The sequence below is a fragment of the Crassostrea angulata genome, chromosome 5 (assembly GCF_025612915.1).
Source record: "Crassostrea angulata isolate pt1a10 chromosome 5, ASM2561291v2, whole genome shotgun sequence".
In the NCBI taxonomy this organism is placed as follows: domain Eukaryota; kingdom Metazoa; phylum Mollusca; class Bivalvia; order Ostreida; family Ostreidae; genus Magallana; species Magallana angulata.
This window is the reverse complement of record NC_069115.1, coordinates 1,349,299-1,367,821: the sequence shown is the minus strand read 5'-3', so window position 1 is coordinate 1,367,821 and position 18,523 is coordinate 1,349,299. Positions and strand designations below refer to the sequence as shown.

Genomic DNA, 18,523 nt, shown 5'->3' with positions numbered 1-18,523 from the left:
CGCTTGTGTGTCTATGGAGACATATTAACTCGTTCATGTACGATTCTCACATATTTGTTTTATGAAATTTGAAAAAATATATAGGACAGAACTTGTTTAATTTGATACCAAATGACATTATTTAATATATTAACAATAACTAAATTAATTTTTTTTCATAAAATGATAACGATTTTTGCTATCAGAAAAATACGTGTATGAGCTGCTGACCCCTAATTATAGGGGCCAGCCCTTTTTTCTTAATTTTAAATGAAAGCTCTCGTTATTCTAAACAACTTTTGTTCTATATGTATTAACAAAATATTTTTAGTTTAAAGGTTATAATACAAAAAGCAACAAAATTTCAGCCCCGAAAAAATCTTAAACTTTGGCGACAAATAGCTCAAAAACTAACAAAGAAATTACCAAAATTTTCATGCCAGCAAAATTATAAAATGTTACCGACAATTTCGCAAAATTTCATGCATCTATCATCTGTAGTCCCCGAGATCAACTCTGGACAAAAGACCCCCCAATTTTCAATTAAAGGGCAATAACTCATTACCGGAAGTGAATTTTAAAAATTTGAAAAAAACGTCTAGAGATATTTATATCATCTACGTACCCTGAAAGTTTCATAGCAATCAGACAAAAAATGTTCGAGAAATCTCGTGCACAAAATTTGCGGGAAAAAAAAAAATAACTAGAGCAAAGCTCGTTGCAAAGCAACGAGTGGGTTTTCCGCTGATGTCGAAAGTAATGCTAGAAGTACCTCTAAGAAGCAGTGTTCTTAATCTAATGACAAAAGTAACTTAAGTCCAAAAAAAGATTTTAAAAATCGAATGATTCTTGGTATGACTTAACAAAATCCGAATGGTTTTAAGTACAAATTAACAAAAAACATAACCATTTCAAGACCGAGTTAACAAAAAAATCAGAATGTGTTTAAGTACGACTTAACAAATTTGACTTCATTTTAGGTAAAAGTTAACTTTATCTGGAACTAACATCTAATTTCTTGACCCAGAATGCAAAATTAAAATTTCCGTAAAAAATCAATTCTGTTTAAAACATAATTCCGAGCAACATTTCCTCTACACTGCTTTTCAAAGGGTTGACCTTTCGTACTATGCGCTTGTTGCATCATCAATTGTCAGAAACTTATCGATGTATAGTTTACTTAATTTTATTATTCCTCTGTGAATATTTTTATTTAAAATTACTATGAACCAGACAACATTGAAATGGTGAACATTTCAAAGGGCCCCGCTGGTGTTATTTTAGAGAATTTTGCTTTGACCTTGACCTATAACTTGAAATTATTCCAGCTGGCATAGAACTTCTAATTCAATTTCATTGCCCCTAACATATAGGCATTTTTGTTCAATCTGACCAAGATTAAGCATATCCGGGAAATATTCTACTGTCTAAAACTAATTTTATTAAGATCTGCTATGACCTTCACATTGACATGGTTCAAGGTCACTGCACGCCATTAACCAATAAGCTCTGTTTAGGCAAAATATTAGCCAATTAGGGGCTAAAAGGAGAGTATATATATGCTCTTAAAATATGGATTTTTGTGTGATCTGATATGACTTTGACACTTGATCTACAAATATCATTAGAGGTCATTGCATATCCTTTGATCAAAGGCATCATGTGGGTGAAGTATGAGCCTGATTGGAGCAAAGGGAGAGAAGATGTACTCCAGACAAGGATTTTTTAAATATAATTCTGCTATGACCTTCACAGTTTACCTTGAAAATAGGTTCAAGGTCACTACACACCCTTTACTCAAAAGCTCTGCTTATGTGAAGTCTGAGCCCTATAGGGGTTAGTAGAAAGTATATATGTTCTGAAAAAAGGATTTTTGCATGATCCGATATGATATTTCACCCTTTACCTAGAAATTTCATGCAAGGTCACTGCACATCGATTAACAATAGAGACAGTCTGTGAGTATTAGCCAGATTGGACCAAAGGGAGAGAAGATATGTCCCAGACAAGGATTTTATATATGTAATTCTACTATGACCTTAACCTTATACCTAACAACATGGTTCAAGGTCACTGCACATCCTTAACCCAAAGGAACCCTGTGGATGAGGTATGAGCCAGATTGGGCCAAGGGGAGAGAAGCTATGCTCCGGTCAAGCGATCTCGGATGGACAGACGGACAAACTGATCACTAGAAGGCGCCCACACAAACTTGCTTTCTATCTAATTTGAAATAGTATCCATGGTATCTGCCCATGGTGAATAGTCATCAAAACCATTCATCAGCAGAATTTGATTTCCCTCCTTTTTAAACTCGGAACACCTCTGACCTAATCAGATCACCGCATTAAATACAAAGTTTGATAACTCTAATTTGTTTATCATCAAGAAATTCTGCATCGCTGACAAATAAAGTTTTCTTCGGTACAATAATATACCAATTAACTGACTATCTGGACAATAGCAAGTTTATTGTCCCACCCCACAGCAACTATTTCCCTTGGCTTTGCCTCATGAAATAGTTGCTGTCTTGAGGGACAATAAACTTGCTATTGTCCTCATACCCAGTAGATACTAAATAGGCATATAATATCCCATCCACCTCCATTTCATGTTATATAACCTCCAGTTTGTAACCTTCAATTTCACTGTGTAAAGGCAACACAACAGTCAAAGCCGCAAGTTTCACAATTTATTACTGCTTCTCATGTACTTAAAATTAGGGGCCTTAATATTGCTTAGGCCTAAAAAAAAAAAGTTGTGTGTTTCGGGTAACCCGACCTAACCTACAAAAATGGCCCGATCCTCCCATTTTTAGATGCCTGATTTTATCCGACTGTGAATTTTATCTTATTTCCAATAAAAAATACGTTTTTAAATATGAAACAAACAAACATTCTTAGGATTCAGGCAAAAAAAATAGATAAAATAAAAAAAAATCCCCACCTACCTAACCTAATTTTTTCATTAGTGTTACCCTAAACACACTATTTTTTTTTTAGGCCTTACCAATTCCAACAAGAGACATCCCATTAACTATTGATAAACATTAAAATTCATTTCATGAATCTACGCAACACTGGTAAATCTTCAAGTACAGTCACTATCAATTTTACAAAAATATTGACGGTTCTTTATCCGAAACTATTCCTTGTACATGTACCTTTAACTGCAATTAGTACACTAACATTTTATGAAAAGATGGTTTGTCTTAGAATAAGAAAGCTAATGCAATTCTGAGAAAAAGAATACCACATATTGCAAATTCCATTGAGGTTTAATAAAAATATGGCCATTTAAGTGAACCCCCCATTTCCAATTTCCATTAGTAAACACAGATTTACAGGGTTCTCCATAGTAAAACATCTTTACCTGACCTTTTAGAGGTCAATTGTTGTTCAACCACCTTTGAAAAGAAACCTTATTCAATACAACATGCATCTACATTATATAATCATGATAAAAGCTTCACATCACTTAGAAATATCCTTACATGTATACCCCCCCCCCCCCATCTTTTGATTTTCATAAAAAGTCATGGTTAAAAATGTTTTACCTAATTTTATGAAACTTATGGCAATTTCCTTGAGTCATATCTCACACATATTTGAAAACAATCATCGATGATTCTAAAATTTGATCCTAATTATTTGTTTATTTTATGATTTACACCATTTTAATTAACAAATAGACAGCTGTCCTGCTTGTGATTTCTTGTGTTTACGAAAAAAAGTAAGCTAACAATCATATTTAGTGAATATCTAATCTATTTTGATTTCTAGTCTCCTTCTAACCATGCTAAAACAGTAAGATACAACCTACAAGTTAGATATCTGCCTTAAATTAAAATAAAATTCAAACACCCAGGTAGGTGGAGACAGAGTTGATTTCCATGAAAAATGTTCAAAATTTGACATGTTTTTTTCCTTTTTTATGCATATATACCTTAGAAAGGTAGAAATAGGTTGTTTCCTGTTCATTTCAAAAGTAATTATCATAGCAGATGTTATTTCAAAGTCAAATGTACATTTACATATCCTAAATGTAATCTTAATGCAGACAATTGGATGGGGTGGGGTGGGGGGGGGGGGTTCAATTATGTAAACACATCTAAATACCTTTATAAAATAAAAAATAAAGGAAACATAATTGCATACTTTTATTGAAAAACAAATTTTCACAACAATTATGAATTTCTTTAAATAGCCTTAATTTTGTTTTTCATAATTTCTTATCAAACACAAACCACAACATGGGATGATGCTTTCATAAAGTTCCATTATTGTTCATGCATTATCCGATTTAATTTGAATTACCGGTAAAAAGTCTGTAGAACACAAGGAATATGCATGTGGATAGAGGTGACAGGTTAATCTCAAGAGTTGACCCACAAGAATCAACAGGTAAAAGCAATGTGGTGCCATGTCGGAACAAGAGTTCGTTTTGAGCTGAAATAAAAAAAAAAATAATTAGCTGTTTTTACATACATGTACTAGTAATAGCTGTGTTTACATTAAGATATGCATATTATTTCTGGAAAAAATACACTGACCATGCAGTGTAATAAGTATTACATATCCCAATACATGACATAACATTTAGGCAGTACAGGATCAAAAATTTGCATATCAAGTCATAATATAATATTAAAAAAAATTCTTAGGTATAGACACTTATTAGATTGAGAGAGAGTTTGAGAGAGAGAGAGAGCTGAGTTTATTTCTTGTAGTGCAACAGTCAAGCATTTCAATTCGAAAATTACAAAGGAATATTACCATCTGAACAGCGTCAAAGTACATGTATTTCCTTCTGGTATACCATGTTTTATCAATTCTACCGGGTTTTTATTTTGCAAATAAATTTGGCGAGGGTTTTGGTTTCTTTTCTTTTAAATTACATTTTTTTAAAACAATACTATGTGTAATAAGCATAAAACATGTATGAGTAAACTTAATGAAGAATTTTTAATAGATTATTTTTCACAGAATGTGTTACATTACATGTATGTCAATCTTTATAAAAGTAGCGTATATTTCGTGCGTCATAAATTGGAAGTTTTAGTAAATATCATTTACTTGCATGGTAGATATATATGTCTAACCCAAATTTTCTTCATAAAGCTACAGCTGTATGTACCACATAATCATATGTTTTGTCACAAGTATACATTTATAAAAAATACCCAAATTCCAACAGTTGAAAGTAACTCGATGAATTTTTCATTCTCTGATATGTTCATTGTGTTTTGTGCGTGCATATATTATAAGTCTGCTGCAACAGCAGCCAATCAGCGGTAAGCTGAATCCACTAATAAGAAAGTTTGTGGTTTAGGAGCGGGTAAAATTGTTTATGCATAATGTAGCTGACACTGACTTGAATAGATCTGATATATATGTACAAGATGGGAGAAATAATGACAGAACAGACTGGGATTCGAACCTTGCCCTCTGAATCTCTAGTCAAGTGCTCTACCAACTGAGCTACATGTATCTGGCACCGGTATTCAAACCAGTCTGACCGTCACATCCCCCCCCCTTTAAATGATCTTCACCCTCAAAGATCACCCCTGGCTCTTCCCCTGGCAGGAGTTAACCTGTCAGTTCCAGAGGTTGGTTACAACACCAATATTGTATAGGGATGGAATGATCCACCGATGCACCACGGTATTTATTTTGACGATATTTGGATTGTTACATTTACCATTAATACGTTACGATACCTATGCGGACTTTTTTTTATTTTCCAAAAATATCTGAGCTTCATATATCGGCTATTTTTAGTCTGCGCGCCTAATATGAAAGTACAAAGATGGCGGAAAACCTCGTAAAGTTGTCAAACCTGTTAGGAAGCTAAATCTGGAGTGTGGACAACTTTTGGATTACTTGTTAATGAAAAAATAGTGTATATGAGACTTAAGTAATTTGTAAATTGTGCAACGCTCATTTTAAATATATCAAAATAACTTTGGACATGCGGTAATACATCGACAGATTGAATAAATTTTTAACCCTTATTCATGTTTTCATTTAGTTGCAATGTATCGTGATATGTATCGTATCGCATCTCATGTATAGTGATATGTACCGAATCGGCTAAGTACAGAAACGTCCAAGCCTTAATATTGTAACAGGATGGGAGAAATAATGAAGGACCAAACCAGGAATTAAACCTGGTCCCCCTGAATCTCTAGTCAGGTGCTCTACCAACTGAACACTGGTATTTAAACCGGTCTGACCGTCACATATATAAAAAGTTATTTTAAACAATGGTGTTCAATAAAAAATAACACTTGCAACCTTCAGTTTTTGTCTGTAATTAATCAATATTGGCTTGCGATCAGTTATCGTTGAGTACCATTTTTCATCAGTGCATTGTTACGTCATTTTATCAACACATAAAATTATATACGAAAATATGATGTAACATTGCACCAGCGAGAAATGGTCCTTGACAAGAACTGCTGGCATGCCAGTACTGCCAGTAGTCAGATTAAAAAAAAGAGAATATAAATGAAAAATTACATTTTAAACATTAACAAGGACAATTCAAGTACATATCAAAACTGCTAAACAAGAAAAATTATGTGAACTGGTAGAGTGGTACGCATAGTTCTAACTTGTAAACTACATGTACAAGTACATGTACCGGTTACCTGTTGGTCTGCTAAACCTCTCTAATGATACATTGATCGGCATCATAAAAATATTAAAGACTTTTTAGTCATGTTTTAACTCTGAAGTCTGAAGTATACAATTTTATTTACTTGATGTTACATGTATGTCTACAGGGTATTTATGTCTACATTTGGAGTCTTCCGCACAAGAATATGATCATATGTTTCTAATTAGACCCTGCTTTGAATTTTGAGTTGAAAATTCACAATCTAATTTTTTTTTAAATAGATAAATTTGGTCATCCTTTCCAGTCACCAATGAACCTCGAGCAAGTCTAAACATCCAGTAAACAATGTAAAAATTACACGTTAGTAAACAAACACCCACACCATAACAAAACATCTAACTCTGTAATTCTTATAAAATTCTTAACCCAGCAGATGTTTAATCATCAAGATATATTTGTAAATTCATACGCGATGGACATATCATAAGAAAATCTATGTACAGTACCAACTACATGTATATTTGTATACTGTATGTATGACTTTCGCCACATGTGGATTTTGTCAATAAATTGAATTGTAATTTACACAAAATTCTGGTAAAAAGGAGAAAAAAACAAGTGAAAGGTACAACATTTGGGATTCAATTCTGTTAAAAGGATTTATATTGTCTGGACTAGAAAAATAACATACATCAGTGACAGTGTGCACGTACTTACATGTACATCTATAGACTAAATGTTAACCAGTTAACATGCTGACATTTTAACCACTATAGACAAGAAACTTTAAAAGGAATAAAAAGCCTCACCTTCTTCAGTAACATCCACATAGATCACACACTTTAATGTCCATCTTTTCCCCTTTATTACTCGTAGCTTATCAACGGCTGATCAATGGAAACATAAACATCCGTCGACATGGTCGACAGAAGTGTGGCTGTCAGAATTGGGTCCTCGTAAACGATTCACACGAGAATATATCCCTCCTTATACAAATATGTAGTATTGTTCCCTGTGCATGTTCATCTGTTTCACAGTAACTTGAAAATGCATGTGTAAACCGAAAAATGCACAACTTATCTTCTGCATTACGCTCTCTCTTTTCTACAATGCCGTTCGTTACTGTTTACATTCGCGGGTCCGCGACAAACATTGCAAACATTTGTTCTGCGTGGCCGATTAGAACGTGTTAAAAAAGTAGTTGAATTCATAAATGATATAGCCTAGATGAAAAAAAAATGAAATTGAATCACAACAATTTATCTAAGACGCAACACAATGTAATGCAGTAAATGCCTGGGCCTTAAAACGGCATTTGTTCGCTTGTGTGTCTATGTAGACAAATTAACTCGTTCATGTACGATTCACACATATTTGTTTTATGAAATTTGAAAAAAATAGGGCACAGAACTTTTTAAATTTGATACCAAATGACATTATTTAATATATTAACAATAACTGAATTAATTTTTTTTCATAAAATGATAACGATTTTTGCTATCAGAAAAATACGTGTATGAGCTGCTGACCCCTAATTATAGGGGCCAGCCCTTTTTTCTTAATTTTAAATGAAAGCTCTCGTTATTCTTAACAACTTTTGCTCTATATGTATTAACAAATTATTTTTAGTTTAAAGGTTATTATACAAAAAGCAACAAAATTTCAGACCCCCCAAAACCTTAAACTTTACCGGCAAATAGCTCAAAAACTAAAAAACATTTTGCCAAAATTTTCATGCCAGCAAAACTATAAAATGTTACCAACAATTCTGCTAAATTTCATGCAACTATCTTTTGTAGTTCCCGAGATCAACTCTGGACAAAAGACCCCCCAATTTTCAATTAAAGGGCAATAACTCATAACCGGAAGTGAATTTTAAAAATTTGAAAAAAACGTCCCTAGATATTAACATTGTCTACATACCCTGAAAGTTTCATAACAATCAGACAACAAATGTACGAGAAATGGCCTACACAAAATTTGCGGATAAAAAAAAAAATAATAATAAGAAACAGTAGAATAACAGAAGGGTTTTCCGTTGAAAAACGGAAAACCCTAATAATAAGAAACAGTAGAATAACAGAAGGGTTTTCCGTTGAAAAACGGAAAACCCTAATAATAAGAAACAGTAGAATAACAGAAGGGTTTTCCGTTGAAAAACGGAAAACCCTAATAACGTCTAACGTATCTTAGACATTTTTTTGTCATTAAAATGGTTTGCGTCCGTATTTCGGACGCTTGTGTAAATTTGTTTAAAGTTGATTTATGTTATATCAGTGCCGCATACGAATTTGATAATATCTTGCCATCTCTGCTATCTAGCTTTTTCCATACATGCATGCTCTATTTGTGGATTTATATTACTTTATTTAAAGCAAATCTTTAAATTGTCTTGCTTGCAGCCAAAACAATACAAAACAACACACTATTTCATGTTTATTGGCATTTTCTCACAATAATACCAAAAAAATCATAGTGTTAAAAAATATAAAGCATTATTTTATCTTTGGTCTACAATAAATTTTAAACTTTTTCAAACCTAACACTGTAACAATTTAACCCAGTAAACAAAATGTTAGTGTTGCATTGCATCTTAATTACCACTCTAGTACGTCGTACTTTATGAATAAACACTCATTTGGCAAATATGCTTCCTAAACTTTCAACAATATAGATTTCTTAAAATATTTCATTCAATTTATTGAGTCGCCAACCATGTTGGCTCCCAACCATGGTTCATGGAACAAAAGCAGTGCAATCAAATTACAAAACAAGGACACACCTAAAATTAATCTAGGAAATCTATGAAGGTCATCATTTATCATTTAGCATTAAAGCAATCTGCGTGGTGATCAAATAAAAAAGAATATAAAAAAGAGATGGTATTTAGAAAACAGACGATATCCGGCATTCATGGTGAACTATAGCAATGTGATATGTAATTTACTAAATTAGGCTTAACACACTAACAATTATCCTGTTACACCTTGTAAATAACAATGAACCTGGTATACTAATAAGCTGTTCTGTATTCCATGGTAATATGTGGATACGAGTAAATGTATAGGACAAATTACAGTAATTTCAATGATAAATTTCTAGTACCCAGTGGATTTAATCCAATAAAACCAAAATAGCTGTATAATAGATTTGATCTTGCCCCAACCACAGCGAACACCTTCTCATATTCAAAAAGCGATTTTTTTTTCAGCAATTGTATATGTACCTATTAAATTGATAACATTTCTACGCTATTATCTTTTCGTATACAGGCATTTCATGCATACTCTTTTCAATATTATACTATGCAATTTAATTGATATGCTATATGTTTATGCAATGCAATGAGAAAATAAAATAAAGGGTTTAATGTTATGGCATGATATGCTATTTTATTGTATGCTATCAGATTTGAGCAAAAACTCCTCCTTATAGAGCAGGGTTTAAAACATTTTGAAGTAGAATGATTAAAAGCAAAATTTTACCACTAATATAACACTGTGCCGGATAATTATGCCAGTGCCAAGGTGGCATTTTTGCGCCCGCTTAAGGCGCATTTCTCTAAAATTTCATTTATGTCATATGATAGACCATAGCCTAGAGAATTAATAACCACCTTTGACTCAGGTATATCTCACCTGACAGGTGAGATATTTACCTTTAAACATAAATATCCCATAGGAAAAAAAAATTCCCCTAGGAGAAATCATGTTCCTGTGGGAATTTTACAAAATCCTATAGGATAAAGACATTTCCTACAGGATTTTTAAGTTATCCTGTAGGAAATATTTCTCCTGTAGGAAAATATTAAATCCTATAGGAAGTTTAAAAAAAATAATTTCCTATAGGATATTAAAATATTCCTGTAGGAAAATAATTTCCTCTAGGAATTTTATTTTCTCCTAAGGGATTTTTTTTCTCCCATAGGAAAAATATTATCCTGTAGGAGTAAATTCTCCCTTAGGAAATTAAAAATTCCTATAGGAATTATTATACTAGCCAACGATGTACATGGTTAATTTATACATCCTTAGCATGACTTAGTCCTAAATTGGACAATTTATATATCTCATTGAAGTTTTTGTCTAAATGTAGTCTGTAGTGTTGCAATAAAAAAGTATGCTGGCAATTAAATAAAGAAGACAATATTTCTAAAGGAAAACACTTTTTTTTAATCCTAAAAGAAACTGGGTCAATTATGCAATGTTCAACTACAGCATACCCATAGTCAGATACTAGTAGTTAGTCCGAAATATCTTACATTTTCCTGGCTTTTTTATTTCAATAGTCAGGAATACCTGGAAAGTAAATTTCAACTTCGTCAAAAAGGCCAGGTAAACAACAGATATTTCGGAATTACTCATAGTGTCTGAGATTTTCTGTCCATCAAGATGATGAACCCATGATATTATGAGAATGAACTACGAAACCAAGTTTCTCCAATCCTTCAAGCAAAGTTTGCAAATTATTCAGTACACAGCAGCACACAGGTGTCTTACATTTACAATACCAAAGATCCAAAATACTTACAGCAAATGAGTTATATTTGGCGATGTTTAGAGAACTGATTCACGACATCGAAAATTAAATTCTCGGAAAATCATCAACACGAGAAACAATTTACAAATGCATGATTCAGTCCAAACAGTGTGTCAGAGGATTGCATCGTGTTTGTTTCAGATCGTTCTTTCCAGACTAATAATAACGTAACAGTAAGCGCTTAAAAGACTACGACAGGTGTTGACTAAAATCCGAACATTTAATTGGGGGAGCTAATGCACGATACTATCTGTTTTGCTGTTATTTCGTTTTTTAAAATATCATAATAATCAATCAACAAATTGTCACGAGCAGCGGCGTTCGTCGTCTTCATAATGAAAAACAGTTGTTTTTTTTTTTCAATTTTATTAATTTTTTTTTTTTCATAAATTACATGTGCCGTTTATTAGAATACTATTGCAGTGTATTCATTGTTCAGGGCTGGAGCAGCAAAATGCGATTATGAACTCTGTTGTATACACAAACGTGAAGAGGGAGTTATACTTGGTTAGCGTATGTTGACAATTAACCTGGTATTTTACACATTGGGTATATCTTAGCAATAACTGCACTCGTGCAATTCTGTTATTTGATCAGGTGTAAAATTTTCTCTTACTTTTTAGCAAGAGGTTACAACTTTAAAACCCTGTTTTACGTACTTTCCACTCTAGTGTAAGTGCATGTATTTATACCAAAGTTAAAAGGAAATAGGAAAACCCCAATGAAAATATTTAAAGCCCCCCCCCCCCCCATTCCAAATCGCCAGCGCCCCCCCCCCCCCCCCAATCCAAATCTCCAGCTACCATGGCTACTGGGGTGTGTTTGAGTTTTAATTGAATTAAGTACTAGAAACCAGAGTTTAGATGGATAACATATCCAATAAATATGATTGTTGGCTCACCTTTCATGGAATATATATTTTTCACTGAAAATGCTACAAATCATCCAATTTATTAAAAATTTATGGTAAATTTTTAGTATTGATGATCATATTCAAAAATGTGTGAGAACTGACTCAAGGAAACTAATTGCCATAGGTTTTATGATACTATATGTGAAAGATTTTTAACCATGTTTAAACTGCACTTTATGAAAATCAAAAGATACAGGGAGGGTATTCATGCAAGGGTATTTCTTTGTGATGTGATGCTTTTATCATAATGATATCATGAAGATACTTGCAGTATTGCAGGTTTCTTATTAGAGGAGACTCAACGGCAATTGACCTCTTAACGATTATTAATTAAAAATGTTTTACTGAAGGAAAGCCTCATGAATCTGTGTTTATATATACTAGTGAAGTGGAGATGGTGGGTTCACTTAAATGGTTATATTTTTTCTTAAACCTCAATGAAATTGGCATTATGGTGTTTACTTTTTCTTAGAACTGCATATGCTTTCTTATTCTATTCAAAATTCCCTTTTATAGGATGTTAGTGTAAGGTAAAGGTAGCAAGGGTCAGTTTCGGATTATTTATACATGTTAATGACTGTATTTGGTGAAGTATAAGTGTTGCTAAAAGTCATGAAATAGTTTTTAATGATTATAATTAGTTAGAGTGATGTCTTCTGTTGAAATTGGTATGCAACATATGGGTCCCTAATGACTAATATTAAGTTCATGAGAATCCTGAAAGTACCGGAAAACTTTTCATCTTGCAGCTATGACTGTTGTGTTGGCTTTACACAGTGACATTGCAATTAAATTACAGACAAGGGGTAAAATATAACATGAAACATTTCATTTGAAGGGGAATAGTCAATGTTTTTACATTTTTACAGGAATTTACGCTTTCTTGATATAACTGATTGTAATAAAAATGACTTTTGAATAATTAAAAGTGGTCATTATTATCCTGAAAACCTTACAGAAACAGTTTAATTATTACAAGGTGATTGGTTCAGCCGGGAATTGGGGTGTTACTAAATCAGAATTAAATTAACTTTTTTATTTTTCAATTAAGTATGATCAAATTTAAAAATTTCTACTTTAAATTACACAACCTAGCTTTCTGATTGTAAAGTGTTTTTGTGAGAAATAAACTTCCAGACTAAATGTCAAAGGTGGCAGTGGATATTTATAGTTTTGTGTGAAAGACCGGTCAAATTTTTGAAAAAGGGGGGAGGGGGACCTGACATTTGAATGGTTACTTTAGGGGCATATATAGTCAGAATAATTATTGTTCAGTACAGTTCATTTATTCGCTCAAAACCATTTCAAACATATGGTACATGAAGAAAAAAATAACATTAAAACATACATATAAATTGAAATTGCAATCATTTGTTGGGGAGTGGGGCACATGTCCATTGTTGATCAATATACCAGTATAATTACACTTTAGTATTGGTAGTTTTTTTTATCAAATAGGGAAAGAAAATGCTACTGTAACAATGTTGTCAAAATTTTCACTTCTGGATTTGTGCTTGAAAAAGAGGATGCATGGGTCCCCTCAAATAATCGATAGGTTTTTGCATGGGTAGACAATATCCAGAGAACAGTTGCTTCTAGCAGTTGCTTGGGGCTTGTTCATGCCTGCCAGTGAAAAGGTAAAAAATGTAAAATTTTAAGAAAAAAAATTGAGATGGGGCTCTTCTAGTAAATGTAATCATATGGAAATCTTAAGAGTCAGGACTATGTTTACCTTTGCATGCAGAACAATTTTAACAAATTTTAACAACCCTGCCCCCCAACCCACATGTAAGAAATACACTACCCGGGCCACTACGTGTATATCTAATTGACATTTCTTTATTCAACAGAAAAAACTGTCACAGTGGTATTTAGAAAATTTACATACATTGTATCTCAATATGCATGTATGATGTATGTGATAAAATTATACCTGTATTAAAAAAGTACAACTAGTTCCAAATACTTGTATAGTTACATGTAGATTGCTTCAGACAACCCTTTATATTCTTTAATATATTATGAGGTGTAATTATATTTAAATTATCAAATACAACTTAACTGATCAAGAACTTCTAAAACCAGTAGTCACAAATTTCAATCTTCGTACTAAAAAAATGAAGTACCTTAAATTGATTGGTATTAATACAATTAAAAAGATTGATAAAAAAAGCTAGCCACTATGTCATTGAATGTATTTTCCTTCTCCTTGACATTTACATGTATGTTTACTTAATGAATAAAACCATGCATAGTCATTATTTGAATTTCATTATCTAGTAATCCTACTGGTATGAATCAGGAATATCAATTTTATAAATCTGAGTGACAAGTATTCAGTTGATTGTGAAATTCTATTGTGATAATACATGTACATGTTCATCTACATGTACCATCCAAATTCACCAATAGCCTGTTACTGATTACCTGACATAATAGCATATAGGAGGTTTTGTTTATTGCAAAAAGTATGTGTTTAATTATGATCTCCAATTTTGTGTGACCCAAATAAAGCTAAAGATACATGCAAATCTTAGTTAATTATAGCTGATCAAGTTTATAGACTTTTGAAAATTTAACTTGGTCAGTTTAGTATTATATATAAATAATTAGATTATGAAAATATTAATAATTTTAAGAAATAACCTCATCACTACAAATTAATGCATTGTATGATAGCATATACATGTTTCAAAGATGACAAAAAAATATCATGGTTTTTAAATTTCTGTAAGCTCTGGTTATATTTTTGGAAAAGCCATTAAGAAGCCTTAATTGGAGCAAAATTGAATTATTGTCGCCCTGTACAAAATTGCTCGGCCATATATATTCCTTATAAGTGAAATATTTCTCCTGACAAAAATTAATGATATTCACAAATCTTATCTATCATAAAAGTTTAAGTTACAGGCAGACTTATTATACTAACAGGTTTTTGCAGTAAAATAAATCTCTAAAAAATACAGCTCATATTGCTTTAAATATATAGTCTAATATTCTAATAATCTAAGATTTTCTATCATTGAAAAGTGGACCTAGGTGAAATTAACGTGCAGAATTTGGCGTTTGTACCTTTATAATATCTAAATAATTAGAGTAAACAAGTTAAAAAAAATCCGTAGACCCTTCCCAAATGAAGGAAAATGCAGCAAAGAAATAGCTCCATGTGCGTTTTAATAATTTTACATTTGTCTTTCAATACTGTGTTTGATTGAATAATTTAATTAGTAGCCCTGGGTGTTTTTGTTACGTAGATGAGAGTGGGCTTGCCTGAGATAAGCCAAGGAGACACACTGTGTATACCTCATTAGTACCTATTGTTCTTTCACAGACCTTGCAATTAACTAAGAATTCTTAAGTGTCTTTGTAACGGGCACGTTCTGTGTATACCAATTAACCACCCTATTGTTCTCCTAATGCTACAATCAACAGAGCAAAGGTACATACACACGACTCGTGAGAACAGGTGTCCGATCGAGCAGTGCACACGTGAAAGCAGGAACGAAGTAATCGAAGGGGGGGGGGGGGGGGTCTGCCATTACTCTGGATGTCAAACAACACCCTTTTGTAAAAAAAGAATGATTTATACACTTCTATTGAATTAATTGTTGTACATATATAAACGGAAAAAAGAGAAAGTGACCACCTTCTTCCAAATTTAATTTACTACATGTAAGTCACAATCACATTCTTGCAGTGTGCGTACCATAATTATGTCATCATCACCAATTTATTTATCAGGCACGTAGCATGGGGGGGGGCACTTTTTCTCGCAGCAAAGATTTTGTTAAAATTGAATTATCATGGAGTTGCCCCCCGCCCCCTCCCCCACTTTTTTTTGGGAGTATGTTAATCATTGAATATACATGTAGGTAGACTACGCGCTACCGCCCCCCCCCCCCTCCCCCACGGATTAAGATTTTCGTGATTTTGGGTAGTTTATAATGGACTTCTAGCTTTTGATATCTCAGGCATGAAAAGGGCGACGCATTCTAGACTTGCATTCATAATGGATATTAAAATATATGCACACTTGGACCTTTTCATATAATCTTGATTTGTGAACAAATCCAAACGGCTCTGATCAGTAAGCATATCACTTCTGAATTGGGGATTGGGATTTAAGGTGGAATAACACATCGTCATAAAATGGCTGACCTCTGATCAAAACGACATGTTGTTTTATTAAAAGGATTTTATCGACGGCAACATGTAACCTACTTCACAGCCGAGTGGATAAAGTGTCGGGCTTGTGATCCGTACATACCGAGTTCGAATCCCGCAGCTAGGGGCTTTTGTTGTTACTTACTGAATTGATTTTTTAAGATATTCCTTTTTTTATCCCCAATTTGCAAATTTTTCGCTTATTTGACATATGTATAGTTTATTTATCATTATATCTTTCATAATCAAAGAATTTAAAGTTAATTCGAAAGACTTTTTCAAGGTGTGTTATTCCACCTTAAGGCAATGGGGGTTGGAAGTAGATTTAAATATTAAAATAATTTTGTACTTGGTACAAGTATGCGATTGAAATTAATTCCAGTGTTTATTTAGTTGAACTTCTTCTCCTTTTGGTCACCCTCTTGATATAGGGACTATAAAAAGAGCGATATTTGAATGGTTGAACGACATGTTATGTTGATCATCTATTGTATGGCCTTCGTCGGATTTTTTCTGCAAAGATGTATCGCTGTTGACCAGTGCACCCATTTCCTCTAAAAAATAATTCGGCACTCAGAGCCATTATTTAATTAATTTATGTCTTTTTAATTGTTGGATCTCACAAAATATTCATACAAGTATAGGCACGTACTCGTAGCATCGTTATTGAAAATCGGGGCAGACTCATCCAGAAAACCTTAACAAGCAAAAAGAATACAGAATATATGCATGCATTTCCAGTCAAATTCGGTTTAACCCCCCCCCCCTAAAATTTACCGCCCGGGTATGAATACATGTGCCTTCCGACGCCCCTGGGTAATTAAACGAGAAACGATTATAAAATGATAAATCATAACTGATGAGTATAAAAATAGGTAAGGGGATTTTAAAATCTGCTAGTTAAAAAAACCCAACAACATTCATTTTTTCAATAATCAGTTAATGGTCCTTTATAATATCATTCAAATATCTAATTACATGTGCCATAATAAAGTGCGCCGTAGCGCATATGGTAGCGCGTGCGCCTACGGACCCAAGGGTCGTAGGTTCGGTTCTCATTGCCAGCGTTAATTTTTCTCCAAATTTTCCTTCGGTATAATGCCACAAAAATCAGAATTATATCAATCCAGCAATGCCCAGTAACAGTTCCCAATTCTCGGCTCGATACAAATTTGACAAATAAATTCAAGCATGCATTGAAATATGTAGTATACACAGACTTCCGTTGATATATATATATATATATATATATATATAAATATATACACATGAGGGTTGTTAGTTCGCAGACAAGTTCTTAATCTAAATCATGCAAAGTAAAAATCGCTTAATCTTTTGGAAAAAAAAATAAAGTGTGAAAAAATTCGTGTGATTTTTTGCAGACTTTTTTTTTTCATTTGGTAGTCAGTTCATAAAACATACTTCATCCTGTACACAGTAATTTTGCCGTAAATTACTTTGTCCACGAACTTCTCTAACAATCCTTGTAAAGATATACACGTGTTGAAATTAAATTGTCACACGCCTCGGATCGGCTTTGTCCACGAACTTCTCTAACAATCCTTGTAAAGATATACACGTGTTGAAATTAAATTGTCACACGCCTCGGATCGGCTTTGTTTCTTTGCTTCACCTCTGTATATAAGTAATTTTTTTCAGCCATGATATCTTTTTTTTTCACTTCAAACATTTTATATTCAAAGTAATATATTTATTATCGGTTCTGAGCATTCTATTATCTATTTTCACATCGTAACACTCTAATGAAAAGCAAAAATCCATCAAGTAATTAAGTACCCCCCCCCCCCCCCACACACACACCCTTTCCCCGATAATTCAACATAATTATACCGATATTTATACCTTAATATTGCCGCGGACGCCATGTAACAACCTCCTGCTAAAGTCAATTAGAACTAAATATTGGTTTTACTATAAAGATGTATGAAGCATTACACACTCTGGTACTGCATGTAACGTTATAATGCTATTTTAAAGCACCCCCCCCCCCCCGATCTACCCCTAATCCATCGTGTTCATAATTATAGATGTAAAATTGATAATATTACGGTGTTCATATGGACAAAGAAAGTAACTCTTCAGATTTTCAAGTTTTTTGAATGGCATTATTCTTATAGTACACCACAGATCGACTGTTCTAACCGAAACGTTTGTGCCCCGATTTGTCTGTAATAATAAATAATTACATCCGGTTTTCAACTCGGGCAAACTTGTGTTGCTAAGTTTGTATTTCTGTCCAGTTTTAAAGGTAATTCAACTGATTGCAACTCAGTTGCACTTAAAATC

General features: G+C 33.0%; 1 long non-coding RNA gene across 1 annotated transcript; it reads right to left on the bottom strand.

Moving 5' to 3' along the window:
• Nucleotides 1-4,123: 4,123 nt before the first annotated feature.
• On the bottom strand, nucleotides 4,124-7,548 carry LOC128186222 (uncharacterized). Its single transcript, XR_008243905.1, has 2 exons — nucleotides 7,410-7,548; nucleotides 4,124-4,427 (listed from the first exon to the last, which is right to left on the bottom strand). It is a non-coding gene; the product is annotated as an uncharacterized LOC128186222 (long non-coding RNA).
• Between the last annotated feature and the right edge of the window lie 10,975 nt (nucleotides 7,549-18,523).